This window comes from Phacochoerus africanus, chromosome 3 (assembly GCF_016906955.1).
Source record: "Phacochoerus africanus isolate WHEZ1 chromosome 3, ROS_Pafr_v1, whole genome shotgun sequence".
In the NCBI taxonomy this organism is placed as follows: domain Eukaryota; kingdom Metazoa; phylum Chordata; class Mammalia; order Artiodactyla; family Suidae; genus Phacochoerus; species Phacochoerus africanus.
The window spans coordinates 127,511,543-127,527,624 of record NC_062546.1 but is presented as its reverse complement, the minus strand read 5'-3'; the positions used below and the strand labels follow the sequence as shown (position 1 = coordinate 127,527,624).

Here is a 16,082-nt window from a genome sequence, read left to right as displayed (position 1 = left end):
CCAGGAGGAAGGACCCTAACCTTCATGGTCAGTGTTTAGGAGCCCCAAATCTGCCTCTTGTCTGGGGAGTTTGTTAGGAAGTAGGATTGGGCCTTTCAGACAATCTTGTGTATACCTTGTTTGCTAAGAGCCTGATGACTGCTTGCTAATATTCTTGTCTGAGTTATTTCACAGTGATCACTCTCTGCTACACAGTGTTGAAATTACATTCAGAGATTTAAAAAAAAAATCGTGTGTATAGCAATATTTTCCCACAAAACTAAGTGTAAAATATCTTTAACAAGTAATGATATTGTTGCTGAAACTCTGCTTCTGCTCGTTGGTACCGAATAGAAACTCAGAGTTTTGGGTCAAGTAGAAAAGAATAGCTTTATTGCTTTGCCAGGCAAAAGGGGCCACAACAGGCTAGTGCCCTCAAAACTGTATCCTGCCATGAAGGGGGTAATGAGGAGTCTCACAGTGTTTAAGGAGCAGGTCAGGGTCAGCTCACGGACATTCCTCTGATTGGTTGGTGGTGAGGTAATTGGGAGTCAGCACCATCAGCTTTTGGGTTCCAACTGGTCTGGGGTCATAGCTATATGTGGGCAGCATACAGTTAGCTTATTCCATCGGGGGTGGGGGAGGATTTCAGTCTTTGCAAAACAGCTAAAAGGATATGACTCAATATTATCTATAGTCCTTGAGGAAGAAATAAGAAGACTTCGTTGAATTGCTAAACTGTTATTACTTTGCCTTGCTTAACTATTTTTTTTTCTTTCTGCATTTTCTCACTTCTCTGATTAATTTTATTCTTTGACAGCAGTTTTTCAAGAGACAAAGGCAGGCGGAGGACATGGGTGGAGGTCTATTCTGGGAAGGCCCTCTAGGGTCCTGCTCGGTTACAATGGTAGTAAGAAATATTTGTCATAGTTGTGCAGAAATGCATCTCCATTTGCAAGGCTTAGAACATTTCCAAAATATTCCCTAGGTTTTTTAATACTGTGAACCTTAACAGTCTTGCTATTTTTTCTTTGCATTTAAATGTGACTGTTTGTATTAAAAAAAAAAAAGTTTACATGCAAGTTTGATGATCTCTAGTCCACCAAATATTCTCTCCTGCAGCACAAAAATGACAGTGATGATTATAAAATACCACAAAACAATACTGTATAAACAGATGAACAGGCACATTGCAGAGCTGAACAGGGTCCAGTAGAAAGCAATTTGACCTCAAACAAGGACTCTGGGCTTAGATTCACAAGTAGAATGATAGTCTGTCCCCTAAAGTAAAAATTCTTCTCCCCTCAATAGAAGGGGCACAGCCTCTTTCTTTCTCTTACCATTGTTTGTGGCACCAGAGCTGGAGGTCCTCTCTGGACAAGGGGAGGGTGTCCACCGGTGTCAGTGGACATGGAAGTGGATCTCTTTGGGAAAGCCCCCAAGGAGAAGTTGTCTCTCTGTCTGAGGAGTGTTGTGAGGGTTTGTCACCATGAAGTCACGGCCAGCATGCAGATTTTTACCTTCTCTTACACAGTCTGCTACAAAAGTAAAGCCTGTGGTTCTTGAATGTAAGACATAGGCATATTTCAGAAGTCCATTCTTTTCAGCAAATTCATTATTTTGAACTATGCTATTTTCTGTGAAATCAGTTCCTTCTAGGAATATGAGGAGTTGAAGTGGTTCACGGAAATCGCAAAAATAGTCATGTCCTCAAAATGGCTCTGTTGTCCTTCAATTTCCTATGACTGAAGATATAGGCAGCAGCCTGCATGGTCCAACCACATCCAGGAACACTTTTTTTTTTTTTTGGCAGTGCCTGTGGCATGTTCATGTTCCCAGGCCAGGGATGGGACCCATGTCATAGCAGCAGTGACAGTGACAGTGCTGGATCCTTATTAACCTGCTGTGCCACAAGGGAACTCCCCAGGAACATTTTTTTTTCTTTTTTCTTTTTCCCAGGACACTTTTGAGACTTTGAGGCAAATTTTCTCCAATCTGAGGTAGCTATATCTCATCAGACAATTCCACAGGAACCTCCAGTCTGTTCAGGTCCAAAGATTTGTAATAATGACATTTCCTTCCCCAGGAACAAATTCATCACCTTATAGCCACTTTTATACCACCTGGTCTCTAGCAATGCCACAGGTGGTGAGCCAGGTTTCTGCAAGGTGGTCATTGATCCAGGTTGTTGATATGAAGATGACTTTACAAACACCCAAAGGTAAAAAGGGACCCAGTGTGAAAATGCTTCAAAAAAACTTCCCCAAAACAGAGTGAGTGTAAGGCAAATCCCTCTTCACAATACTGTGATTATTCTGCATGTGAGTCCTTGGTTTGACAGATGAATTGCAAATTTATTCTCCCAGTCTGTATTTTTCCCTTGATTCTCTCAATGGTGTCTTATAATTCTTCCCTTTGAGTACCTTCCCTCCAATAGGCCACCTTTACACTAGACCCTGATGATTTTGATGACATAATTAAGTGTTTAATAATCTCAGAAGCCTAGAGGCTTCTGTTAAGCCTGGTTCTGTTATACCATATTTGACCCAACAATTCATAGGGTTTACAATTCTCCTGAAACTCAGGAGCAAAGAACTCCCTGTTCTCTCCTTTTTCCTAAGTTAATTAATAATTCTCCAATTTCCAACCATATAGTTTCCAAAAACCAAAACAAACCAGTAAAACACCTTAGTCCTCTCTTTACTTGCTCAGTAGGTGCTCCCTCCTCCGCCCCACTATTCTCCACATCCAGTCATCTTCCCTTATGCCTTCAAAATGTGTGTGGAAGACTGCAAACTTTGTACTGTCACAGTTAATGCCCTGGCTCACTACCTGACCATCTCTTATGCTATCTCTTGTGGTCTGGAGCATGGGAACTGCCCGTAACTGGTCTCTTCTTTACATTTGGTCTTCAACCCTGTCACTACCAAGGTCCCCTCTCTAGAACATAAAGTGGAATATGTTACTCATTGGATTAAGGTCCTTCTATTGGTCCTCCTGCCCACAGGCTAAAGTCATTACCTTAGGTGAGAATTCACAATCTGGCCCCAACCTTTCCTGGCTTCTCTCTCAGCACCTCTTGTAATCTCTGGTCTGACCCCTGGGCATCCATGCCCTTTCACTCAGCCTAACTTTACACTGCTTCCTCCTCTGACTAGAAACCCTTTTTGTCTTTACTCTGCAGTGGGCTCCCTCCCTTTCTGACACAGGACCACCCCAGCAGAAGCAACTCTTCCCTTGTATGTGTTCATCTAAGTACCATTTTAATGTCATCTAAGAAAACTTTGCCTAACTCAAGTCACAAAGATTTTTCTCCTATGTTTCCTTCTAGAAGTTTCATTATTTTAGTTTTCACACATTAAATTTTGATTTTTTTGTAAGAGATGTGAATTATGGATTGAATTTCTTTCTTGTCTTCATCTTCTTTGTCTTCTTCATATAGAGCTATTTTTGTTGCCTATTAAAAAAATCCCTTCTCCTCTGAATAATCTCTGTACCTTGTCAAAAATCATTTGTCCAAATACATACCAAATATATATGGATTTATTTCTGCATTCCCTGCTCTGTTTCATTGATGTATTATTGGTCATGACAATAATAACACACTCCCAAAATTACTGTCATTTCAGAGTAAGTCTGAAAATTAGATAGTGTCAATCCTCCAACTTTTTGTTCTTTTTCAAAGATATTTTGTCCTTTGAATTTCCTTAAAAATGTTAGAATCCACTTGCCAATTTCTAAAAATTTTTTCTTGGATTTTGCTAGAGATTGTATTGAATCTATAGATGCACTTAGAGAACTTAAATCTTGGCAATATTAAGGATTTCAACTATTAAAAATACTGTTTTTTAAAAGATTTTTTAAATTTTTTCCTAGCAATGTTTTATAGATTTCAGTGTATGCATAGATCTTGCATACTTTTCCAGATTTATCCTTATCTGGTAAAGAGACCACATAACAGTGAAAACAAGTTTTCTGAGACATTAGAACTATAGGCTTTACCTTGTAGTAAAAGCAAAGAGTCATATTTCAGCACACATACAAACAATGATATATAAAATAAAACAATAGAGTCTCTGGAAGAATGAATCTAGATCATATTGATAGAGTTGCTAAAAATAGGTATGATGGGTGGCAGCTGGCTAATGGTTGGAATGAACCTTCTTGAGACGGATTTAGAATGAGCTGATGGTCAAAAGAGAATAAAGTTTAGGAATCTGTTCACAGAATTGTTAATTTTTCTAATGATGGAATTTAAATTTTTCGTCCTAGGCTGATCTAAAATGGCTCCTCATGTCTTCTTGACAAGTTTAGGTAGATACACCATTTATTTCAGTATCACAGAGTTTAACAGATCAAATGAAAAAACTGCTTTACTCTAATGCTGATTAACACCAGGTCAGGTTGTGTTCAATGTCAATGAAATACCCCATGTCTGGCAACCTTTAAAAATTGAATAGTTAACCATGCACAAAAATAAACTCAAAATGGCTGAAAGACTTAAATATAAGACAAGACACCATCAAACTCCTAGAAGAAAACATAGGCAAAACACTCTCTGACATCAACATCATGAATATTTTCTCAGGTCAGTCTCCCAAAGCAATAGAAATCAGAGCAAAAGTAAACCCATCAGACCTCATCAAACTGAAAAGCTTTTGCACAGCAAAGGAAACCAAAAAGAAAACAAAAAGACAACTTACAGAATGGGAGAAAATAGTTTCAAATGATGCAACCGACAAGGGCTTAATCTCTAGAATATATAAACAACTTATACAACCCAACAGCAAAAAAGCCAATCAATCAATGGGAAAATGGGCAAAAGACCTGGATAGACATTTCTCCAAAGAAGATATACAGATGGCCAACAAACACATGAAAAAATGCTCAACATCGCTGATTATAAGAGAAATGCAAATCAAAACTACCATGAGATATCACCTCACACCAGTCAGAATGGCCATCATTCATAAATCCACACATAACAAGTGCTGGAGGGGCTGTGGAGAAAAGGGAACCCTCCTGCACTGTTGGTGGGAATGGAAACTGGTACAGCCACTATGGAGAACAGTTTGGAGATACCTTAGAAATCTATACATAGAACTTCCATATGACCCTGCAATCCCACTCTTGGGCATCTATCCGGACAAAACTCTACTTCAAAGAGACACGTGCACCCGCATGTTCATTGCAGCACCATTCACAATAGCCAGGACATGGAAACAACCCAAATGTCCATCGACAGAGGATTGGATTCGGAAGAGGTGGTATATATACACAATGGAATACTACTCAGCCATAAAAAAGAATGACATAATGCCATTTGCAGCAACATGGATGGAACTAGAGAACCTCATCCTGAGTGAAATGAGCCAGAAAGACAAAGACAAATACCATATGATATCACTCATAACTGGAATCTAATATCCAGCACAAATGAACATCTCCTCAGAAAAGAAAATCATGGACTTGGAGAAGAGACTTGTGGCTGCCTGATGGGAGGGGGAGGGAGTGGGAGGGATTGGGAGCTTGGGCTTATCAGACACAATTTAGAATAGATTTACAAGGAGATCCTGCTGAATAGCATTGAGAACTTTGTCTAGATACTCATGTTGCAACAGAACAAAGTGTGGGGGAAAAAATGTAATTGTAATGTATACATGTAAGGATAACCTGACCCCCTTGCTGTACAGTGGGAAAATAAAAAAAAATTGAATAGTTAATAATCTGTAATGGGTGGTACAGATACTGACCTCTCAAGAGCCAAAGGCTTCAAAACTCTAGAGCTTCCTAAGACACTTTGCAGCCCTATGTGTAATTAAATAATAATGTTAAATGAGAGTTCACATGACTTTATGACTCTGAGTTTATGCTGCCCTAGGTGGATTTCCTTAGGGCACACTCTTGAATCATTCTAGGCTATGAGGAAAATATTTGCTGTTGAAATGCCTTGCAGCTATGTTAAGTCGCTTGAGTGGCAGTTGACAGTTCTAAAAGGCTGTGGCCTTGGAAGCTGATGAGTCTCCTACCCATCCTGAATTCCAAACAGAGAGAGTTATTTTTAACTCCATTATCAGTGCACATGACTGTCCTTGCTGGGCAAGTGAGCCAAACTGATGAGATTTATCTAGTGTTGAGGTTAGAGAGGTGGAGGGGCAGCCAGTAGTTTCCATGATCCTTTAAGGTAGCAGACAACATTGAAAAAAATAATCACAATCCAAATAAAATAAAACAGCCATTTTAGTGAACTATCCAGGAATACCAAAAGTTTTAACATGGAAGCAAATAAAAAGTTACAAGGATTTTTCAGTGTGATTATTCTACTGAAACATAATTCAAGTGCTGATGGGATGATGCTGATGGTACAGAGACCAGTTTACAAAGATCTCTTGACATTCATTTCATAGAGTGTTTATTGAAGACATGTTTAATCCTCCCAATATTTTTATCTCTGTGGATAATGTCATTCAACTCACACATTATCCCATTCTTCATAAATCTCTCAGCTACAGACTTCGAACTTCAAATAACTCAATTCAACACTTACAGAGCTAGCACGTGCAAAGTATTAAATTAGGGCTGGAGGGGAGTCCAAGGTAAATAGAACATGGCCTTCAACATATAGGAGATCACAGTCTAATAGGGAAGACAGACACACACATCACTAACTTTAAAATGAGGGAATCTCTAATGAGTGTTTCTACTACTGTTTTGTGGAAAGAGAGATGAATTATGGCTATGTGCAAGAATGTAGAAATAGAACTTTCTTTTCTTGTTCTGATGACTTCTAAAATATCCTCATGAGTCTTTTTGCTCATCATGTCATGACATCATCAAATAGAATACTTGCAGTTGCAAGTACAATAATAATTAACTAGCATGGCTTAATGAGAAAAATTTTATACACAAAGTTATCTGGAAGTAGGTGGTTCTAAGTGAGGTACAGTCACATAGTACCATTAAGGATTTGGACTCTTGAATAATCCACTTGGCCATCTTCAGTAGTAATTTTTCCATCATTTAGCTTGTTGCTTCCTGGTTTCAGGTGGGCTCTTTCAGCACTAAGCATCACTTGCTATACAGTTGATCCAAAGAAAGAAAGGCAAGATTTCCCATTCTTCATATCAAGGAGAAAAGCCCTGCCCAGTAGTAACTCAGGACAATTTCTCTTATATCTTCTTTGTCAGAATTCGGTCATGATTACTCTTCAGCAAAGGGGTATTACTCAGCTTACTTGTCTTTGGTCACTCATATTTCATTTCTTGAATCTGTCGATAGAGGGGTCTGCTTTCCCTGAGCATGTCACTGCCCAAACACAACTGAGAATATATAAACCAAAAAGAGTGAGGAAAGAAGAGTTAGTTACCAATAGTGTCTGTGAGAACATATCCATGTATCTAAGCACTCAGTGCTTATGTTACTGGAAGGGAGACCCCTTCCAGGGCCCTTGAGTGGTCTCTTGTCTAACACTCAGAAATCAATGGTCAAAGGAGACACTTGTACTGACAAAGCAAAAGCCTTTATTGGGAAGAGGCATCCAGGCAGAGAGCAGAGGGGTAAGGGAAACCAGGAGAACTGCCCTGGCCTGTGGCTTGAAGTTTCAAGGTAATGGGGTTAGTTTCTGGGTTGTCTCTGGCCAGTCGTCTTGCCTTTGCCTGTGTTTGGTCTGACTCAGAGTCCCTCCTAGTGGTGCACACATCTCTCAGCCAAGGTGGATTCCAGCATGAAGGTTTCTGAAGGGTGTTTTGCAGGACGTATTTTGAGCTGGTATCTCCTCTCTCTTTTTGGCCCCTCCTGAATTCTTGGCTGGTGGTAGTTTGTTAATTCTGTGTACCTTATCGGGACCGCCTATTCCTGCAAGCAGTCATTATTGTGCCTGGCCAGGGCAGGAGGTTTTGGTCAATGGTTCCCTAACAACTCCCTCTGAGAGACTTCATACTCAAGATACTTCTTGGGGATTAGGGTAGAGGTCTCTTTCTTCTGTAACTACTTCATTCTGAGAGTAGAAGTCTCTCTCTACCTGATTTAAATCGAGGTATATGAAGCCTGAAATCTGCTTTCACCCTTGTAGTGGCATCAATTTAGCCTGCTGGAGATAAACTTTGTGAGAAGTTGAAATAGGGGCCAAACAGGAGACCTAATATGGTAGTCACTGCCAGACACAGATATGGAAGGAGCAAAGGGAGGATGGGGGGAAAGCTCCAAGTGCCTATTGTGCCTAAATCTCAGACTTTTATGGCCTGTTCTAAGAGTCCCTTGATGTCTTCTTAAACCTGCTCAGACTGATTATTATAAAGACTATATTCATTTTTCAGATAGAGACAGGTGCCCCCTCCCCTGACCTGTGGTAACTCAAGAGCCCAGAGATTTTGTAGGTCCATAGTGACTAAGAAATCTAACTGGGGACTGTAGACGTAGAGGGTCCTTGCAGTTTTATCTATGGTTCCAGCAGTGTCACTTGAAAGCTGCTGAAACTTAAGTATAGAGGTCCTTTCAGTGGGGGCTTCTGCCAAACCTGTGGTTAATCCCAGGGCCAGGAACAAGGGTGTATGTACCTCTGTACAGTGTATCTTCTGGTGGATATACACTGGTTGAGGCAAGGAAGCATAATTCCATGCCAGGTCTATGTGAGTGTAGCATATTATAGAGAGCAGATCCCTGACCAAAGGGGACAGAGATAAGTAAGCTCTATTCCTGCATATGAAATAGAATCATGGGTGGGTCCAGGCTGGACAACAAAACAGGTTTGCTAAAGGGGGTTAGGATTTTCATCTTTCTTATAATTGTATCACAGTATAATGGAACCAGGGGAAGTCCTTCAGTAACTGGGAGGAAATTGTCACTCTGCTTACCCCAAAGTCCTCAGCACTGAGACTGCTTAGAAAGGGGTTTGAGTGCTGAGAGGCTTCCTGGGACCTGTCCTCAAAGTAGAGAATGTTATGTTTGGGTTTCCGCCGTAAGACTAGGTTCTTGGGGTTGGGGACTCCTATAAGGGAGTAACAGAGGTCAGTGGCCCTAATCTGGTTTAGAAACCAGGATGGTTGGGTGTGATCTTTTTGGTCATCCTGATAAGAGCATGGATTGATGGTGTCTAAGGAAAGCCTCATGCCTGGGTGTAGGTATAGCATATTGGAGTTTTTTTGAACTTCTAGTTTGTAGGCTTCAGCTAAACCACATTACCCCAGAGTGGTTTCTAGATCGTGATTTCTCATCAGTTCTGACCCTGAAGGTTAGTCTACATTGTGAGCTGTCCAGATCTCCCATAGACACCCTTGTTGGGGACTTGTTGAGACAAATAAGAAAGGTCACTTGGAGGATGTTGGTCAATAGAGAAGAAGGGTTTGGGTGAGATTACAGATGTCACTATGGGGGTAAATACAGCCAATTATTGCAGGTACTGGGGCATAAAGTTCGTTTTCTCTTTTATTCAAAAGGCTGTGCTGTGACCAGGAGTGGTGGAGCTGGGCTGGAAGGCCTATTGATACCCTAGGATAGGCTGGATACCTCTAGCTTCTGGTACTAAGGCAGATCCAGCAAGGGGTAGTGAGGTTGAGTAGCAGTGTGATTTGTGAGTGCGTAGGCATCATTAAGGGAGCGATTAGTAGTTGCACAGGGAGGCATAAGCGGGAAGAGGAGAAACATTATAGGATACATTTTTATTTATCTGAGGGAGGCTTGATGGCATTCTGCCTAAATAGGAGTCTGAGGGAGGAATGCTTCAACCTATCCTGTGACTCTGTCAACAGAGACTAGTAAATGAAGAAAACCCTTGCAATCTAGGCATAGCTGTAAAATCTGCCAGTCTTCTCCTGGGTATGACCCCCAGGTTTAATTAGGGGAGACTGCAGGGGTATCCTCTTGGATTGTTTCTTGGACAGGTATCATACCTCTGTGTGATCTGCCAAATAACCTTAGCCAACTGGAGATGGTAGAGAATGGGCTTACCCAAGGCTTCAGGTTATCTATTCCACAATGTGTACGTTTATGTAAAGAGTTAATAATTTTCAAGACCTGAGAGTCGGGGTTGTATTATTTAGGCCTGGTTAGTCTGGAACCACCTGTGTGATCTGATCTCCCAATCCTGCTTAGCAATTGGGAATGTTCCTCTGGGATATAATTTGGGGTTAGTGTTCCCTGGGGAAAAAGGGGCCAGATAGCAGTGGCAGGGGTGTCTGCCCTGGCAACTCTTTTTGCCTTCTGATCAGCTTTCGTATTCCCCTGGGTCTCCTTGCCTTCTCCCTTTTGGTGACCCATGCAATGGATGACAGCTAATTTAGCAGGAAGTTTGACAGCCTCAAGGAGCCTGAGAATGAGTTTTTTGTGTGTTTAATAGGAGAGCTTCAGACAATGAGCATCCCTCTTTGCCTACAGATTGCTGCATTGGTATGCAGGATGAGGAAAGCATACTTAGGGTCTGTATAGACGTAAATCCTCTTTCCCTCCCATAGTTCTAGAGCCCTTGTCAGGGCAAAATTTCAGTCTTCTGGGCTGAAGTGCCTGAGGAAAGACAGCAACCATCCCTGGTTTCTTCTAGGCTCACTGTGGTATATCCTACTCTCTTCTCTGCCTTTCCCACAAAATTACTGCCATCCTCCTACCATTCTTCCTCTGGGTCAGTTTGAGGTGTCAGGATAGGTTGGAACAAAAAGAGTATAATTCATCTATAATTTGCATGCACTGGTGGTCTATGGGGGAAGTATTGAGATCCAGTATTAAGGAGGCTGGATTTAAAGTCTGACAGACCTTAGTTTTATTTCTGGGGTGTCAAGAAGGAGGATCTGGTACTGGGCAAGCCTCCCCCCATCCTCCATTATCCATCTATCCCCTTTAGTCTCTAAGACTGCTTGCACCTGGTGGGGCATGTACACTGTGGTGGCTTGGCCCAGGGTCAACTTAGAGGCCTCTTTAACTATAAGGGCGGTGACTGCTAGTACCTGAAGGCAAGTGGCCAGCCTTTGGCTAGCTTATCTAGTTGTTTTGAGAAGTAGACCACAGGCTATAATACAGCCCCCACCATTTGTCCCAACATCCCAAGAGTGGTTCCCAGAGACATACAACGTAAAGGGCTTTCCCAGTTTGGGGAGGCCTAAAGCTGAGTCTGTAGTGATGGCCTTTTTCAGGGTATTAAAGGCCACCTTAGGAGTTCCCATTGTGGTTCAGCAGGTTAAGAACCCGACTAGTATCCATGAAGATGCAGGTTCAACCCTGGCTTCACTCATTGGGTTAAGGATCTGGCATTGCCATGAGCTGTGGTGTAGGTTGCAGATGCAGCTCTGATTCAACCCTAGACTGGGTACTTCCATAAGCCAGGCCCTAAAAGAAAGCAAAAAAAAAAAAAAGCAACAAAAAACAACATAACCTCCTTAGAGTCTCATACAGTCAAGTGGCCCTAAAAGTCCCCTAAACTGTTTCCTAGTTTGGAGATAGAGGGTATTTAAGATAATGGATTTCAGAGTTCCTGCTCTGGAACAGTGGGTTAAGGATCTGGTATTGTTGCAGCAGTGGTGTAGGTCACAGCTGCAGTTCAGATTCGATCCCTGGCCTGGGAAATTCTATATGCCCTGAGTGCAGCCAGAAAAAGAAGAAAAAAAGAGATAAGGGAGTTCCTCTGAAGGTCGAGCATTCTTTTCCCTTCTGTAATTATAAACCCAAAGTATTTTACTGGAGTTACACTTAATTGAATTTTTTAGGGGACATTTGACATACCCTTTCATAAAGAAAATTTGCTTTTAATAGTATCCATTTTAGAGCTAGTAAAGTCTGGGTTCACTATGAGCAAGTCATCTACATATTATATGAGGCTACTGTTCGTTAAGGTTAATTCTCTTACTTCTCTCCCAAGGGAAGTCGTGATATATGGGGGGCAGTCTCTGAAACCCTGTGGTAGCCATGTCCAACAAAGTTGTGTGACTTGTTTCTGGATCTTGCCACTCAAAGGATGGCAAGGGGGATGCCAGAGAAAGTATCCTGAAGGTCCAGGTTTAGTCAGGGGTGTTTGGAGTATGACAGTATGGGACTAACACCTATGTTATGTTCTCAAGCCATATTCCTATTGCCTGAGTAGCTTTAAAAATACTGATGCCTATTTTATTTTCTTTTAAACTTTATTGAATATAGTTGGTTTACAATGTGATAATTTCTGTTCTACAACAAAGTGATTCAGTTATACATATAACACATAATTCTTTTTCAGATTCTTTTCCCATATAGATTATCATAGAATATTGGGTAGAGTTCTCTGTGCTATACAACAGTTCCCTGTTGGCCAGTCATTCCATATACCACATGCATATGCCAATCCTGAACCCCTAATCCATTTTTATCCACACCTGTCCCCTTTGAGAACCATAAATTTGTTCAAAGTCTGTGAGTCTATTTCTGTTCTGCAAATAAGTTTATTTGTGTCCTTTTTAAAAAATTCTACATGTAGAAGATATCATATGATGTTTGTCTTTCTAACTTCACTTGGTATGATAATCTCTAGGTCCATCCATGTTGCTGCAAATGGCCCTACTCCATTCTTTCTTATGGCTGAGTAATATCCCATTGTATCTATGTACCACATTTTCTTTATCTACTCCTCTGTTGATAAGATATTTAGGTTGCGGGAGTTCCCATCGTGGTGCAGTGGTTAACGAATCTGACTTGGAACCATGAGGTTGCAGGTTCGGTCCCTGCCCTTATTCAGTGGGTTAAGGATCTGGCGTTGCCGTGAGCTGTGGTGTAGGTTGCAGATGTGGCTCGGATCCCGCATTACTGTGGCTCTGGTGTAGGCCGGTGAACCCTTAGCCTGGGAACCTCCATATGCCGCTGGAGTGGCCCAAGAAATAGCAAAAAAAAAAAAAAAAAAGACAAAAAAAAGAGATAATTAGGTTGCTTCCACGTCTTGCCTATTGTAAATACAATACAACATTTACAATATTTAAATAGTACTATTGTAAATAGTGCTCTAAATGTTTGATAGAATTCTCCTGTGAGGCCATCTGAGCCATCTGGTCCTAAACTTTTGTTTTTTGTAAATTTTAAAGTCACGTTTTTAGTTTCAGTACTTATGATTTGTCCATTCATATTTTTTGTTTCTTCCTGGTCCAGTCTTGGAAGATAGTACCTTTCTAAGAATTCTATTTCTTCTAGGTTGTCCATTTTATTGGCATATATGATATCTGGATTTCTGTGATGTCCATTGTAACTTCTTTTTTATTTCTAATTTTATTTATTTGGGCCCTCTCCTTTTTTTCTTGGTAAATCTGGCCAAGGGTTTGTCAATTTTGTTGCTCTTGTTAAAGTACCAGCCTTCAGTTTCATTGGTCTTTTCTATTGTTTTCTTTATCTCTGTTGCATTTATTTCTGCTCTGATATTTATGATTTCTTTCCTGCTACTAACTTTGGGTTTCGTCTGTTCTTTGTCTAGTTGCTTTAAGTATAAGGTTAGGTTGTTTATTTGAGATGTTTCTATTTCTTGAAGTAAGCTTGTATTGCTATGAACTTCCTTCTTGGAACTGTTTTTGCTGCATCCCACAGGTTTTGGATCATTGTGTTTTCATTTTCATCAGTCTCTCAGCATTGTTTGATTTCCTCCTTTATTTCTTCCATGGTACATTGGTGTTTAGTATAGTAGCATATTGTTTAGTCTCCATGTGTTTCTGTTCTTTACAGTTTTTTCTTAGAGTTGATTTCTAGTCTTATCACATTGTAGTTGAAAAAGATGCTTTATATAATTTTCATCTGCTTAGATTTACTCAGACTTGATTTGTGGGACAGAGTGTGATCTATCCTGGAGAATGTTCCATGTGTGCTTGAGAAGAATGTATATTCTGCTGCTTTTGGATGGAATATTCTATAAATATCAATTAAGTCCATCTGGTCTAGTGAGTCATTTAAGGAAGGCCTGTGTTTCCTTGCTGATATTCTGTTTGGATGATCTGTCCATTGCTGTAAGTGGGGTGTTAAAGTCCCCCACTATTATTGTGTTATTGTCAATTTCTCCTTTTGTGGCTGTCAGCCATTGCCTTATATATTGAGGTGTTCTTATGTTGGGTGAATATATATATTTACAATTGTTATATCTTCTTCTTGGATGGATCCTTTGACCATTATATAATGTCCTTCTTTGTCTCTTGAAATTGTCTTTATTTTAAAGTCTATTTTGTCAGATATGTACTCCAGCCTTCTTTTGATTTCCATTTGCATGGAATAACATTTTCCATTCTCTGACTTTGTCTGTGTGTGTTCCTAGAACTGAAGTGGGTATCTTATAAACAGTATATATATGGGTCTTATTTTTGTATCCATTCAGCCAGTCTGTGTGTTTTGGTTGGAGCATTTAATCCATTTACATTTAAACTTATTAATAAGTATGTTCTTATTGTTACTTTGTTAATTGTTTTGGATTTGTTTTTGTTGTTCTTTTTTCTTCCTTTATTCTTTTGTTCTCTTTTATTGTGCTTTGATGATTATCTTTAGTGTTGTGTTTGGATTGCTTTTTCTTATTTGTTCCCGTATCTATTGTAGATTTTTGGTTTGTGATTACCATGAGGTTTTATTATATAATCTCCATATATACAAGATTGTTTTAAATTGCTGGTCTCTTAATTTCAGATGTTTCCAAAGTCCTTCATTTGTACTTTACTCACAATTGCTGGCTTTGATATTATATTTGTGTGTGGGTGATTTCCTGCCTTTACCATGTTTGCCTCTACTGGTGAGCATTCTCATTCATAATTTTCTTTTGCTTGTCTGTAGCTTTTTATTTCTCCATTAAATCTGAATGAGAGCCTTGCTGGGTAGAGTATTCTTGGTTGTAGTTTTTTTCTTTTCATCCCTTTAAGTATATTGTGCCATTTCCTTCTGGCCTGCAGAGTTTCTGTTGCAAAATCAGCTGATAAATTTATTGGGATCCCCTTGCATGACATTAGTTTCCCCCAGCTGCTTTCAATATTTTCTTTTTGTCTTAATTTTGTTCTGTTTGATTAATATTTGTCTTGGGGTGTTTCTCCTTGCTTTTTTCTATATGATACTTGTTGTGCTGCTTGGACTTGAGTGATTCCTTTACCGTGTTAGGGACATTTTCAGCTATTATCTCTTCAGATATTTTCTCTGGCTCTTTCTCTCTCTCTTCTTATTGTAGCACCCCTATAATGTGAATGTTGGTGACTTTAATGTTGTCACAGAGTTGTTTTATATTGTCCTGATTTCTTTTCATTCTTTTTTCTTGATTCTGTTCCACATCAGTGATTGCCACCCATCTGTCTTCCTTCTTGCTTGATTGTTCTTCTGCCTCCTCTATTCTGTTGTTTCCTTTTAGTGAATTTTTCATTTCAGTTATTGTTATTCATCTATGCTTGTTTATTCTTTAAATTTCTAACTTTTTTTTAACATTTCTCGTAATTTCCTGATCTTTGCCTTTTTTTTCCCCCCCTAAGTTCTTGAGTCATCCTTACCATCAGTACTCTAAAGTCTTTTTTATGTAGGTTGCTTATATACACTTCACTTAACTGTCATTCTGGGGTTTTGTCTTATTCCTTCATCTGGATTGTATTTCACTGCCTCTTCATTTTGTCTAGCTTTTTGTGTTTGTGGTCTCCTTTCTGAAGGCTGCAGGGTTGTAGCCTCTCTTGCTTCTGGTGTCTGCTCCTGTGGGTGAAGTTGATTCAGGGCTTGTGGCAGGCTTCCTGATGGGAGGAACTGATGCCTTTCCACTGGCAGGTAGAGCTGAGTCTTGCCCCTCTGCTGGGTGGGACTTTATCTCTGGGTGTGATTAGCAGTGGCTGTGTGTCTAGGAGGATTTTAGGTAGCTTGTTTGCTGATGGGTGGGGCTGTATTCCCACTTTGTTGTTTGGCCTGCAGCATCTCGGCACTGGTGGCTGGGTCCATATTCTCCAAAATGGCAGCATCCATGACTGCCCACGTCAATGGTTATCTCCTGGGATTTCTGCCTCCAGTGTCTTGCCCCCACAGTGAGCCATACTCATTCCCTGCTTTCCCAGGAGACCCTCCAAGTCCCATATGTAGGACCATCCGAGATTCTTATGGAGATCCTGGTTTTCCCTGGGACCCAGTGAGCAAGAAACCTTGTGTGTACCTTCCAAGAGTGGAGTATGTTT

At 40.3% G+C, this 16,082-nt stretch overlaps 1 pseudogene; it reads right to left on the bottom strand.

The window, feature by feature from the left end:
• Nucleotides 1–999: 999 nt before the first annotated feature.
• LOC125121956 (lysocardiolipin acyltransferase 1-like) lies at nt 1,000–15,876 on the bottom strand (annotated as a pseudogene).
• Nucleotides 15,877–16,082: the final 206 nt, after the last annotated feature.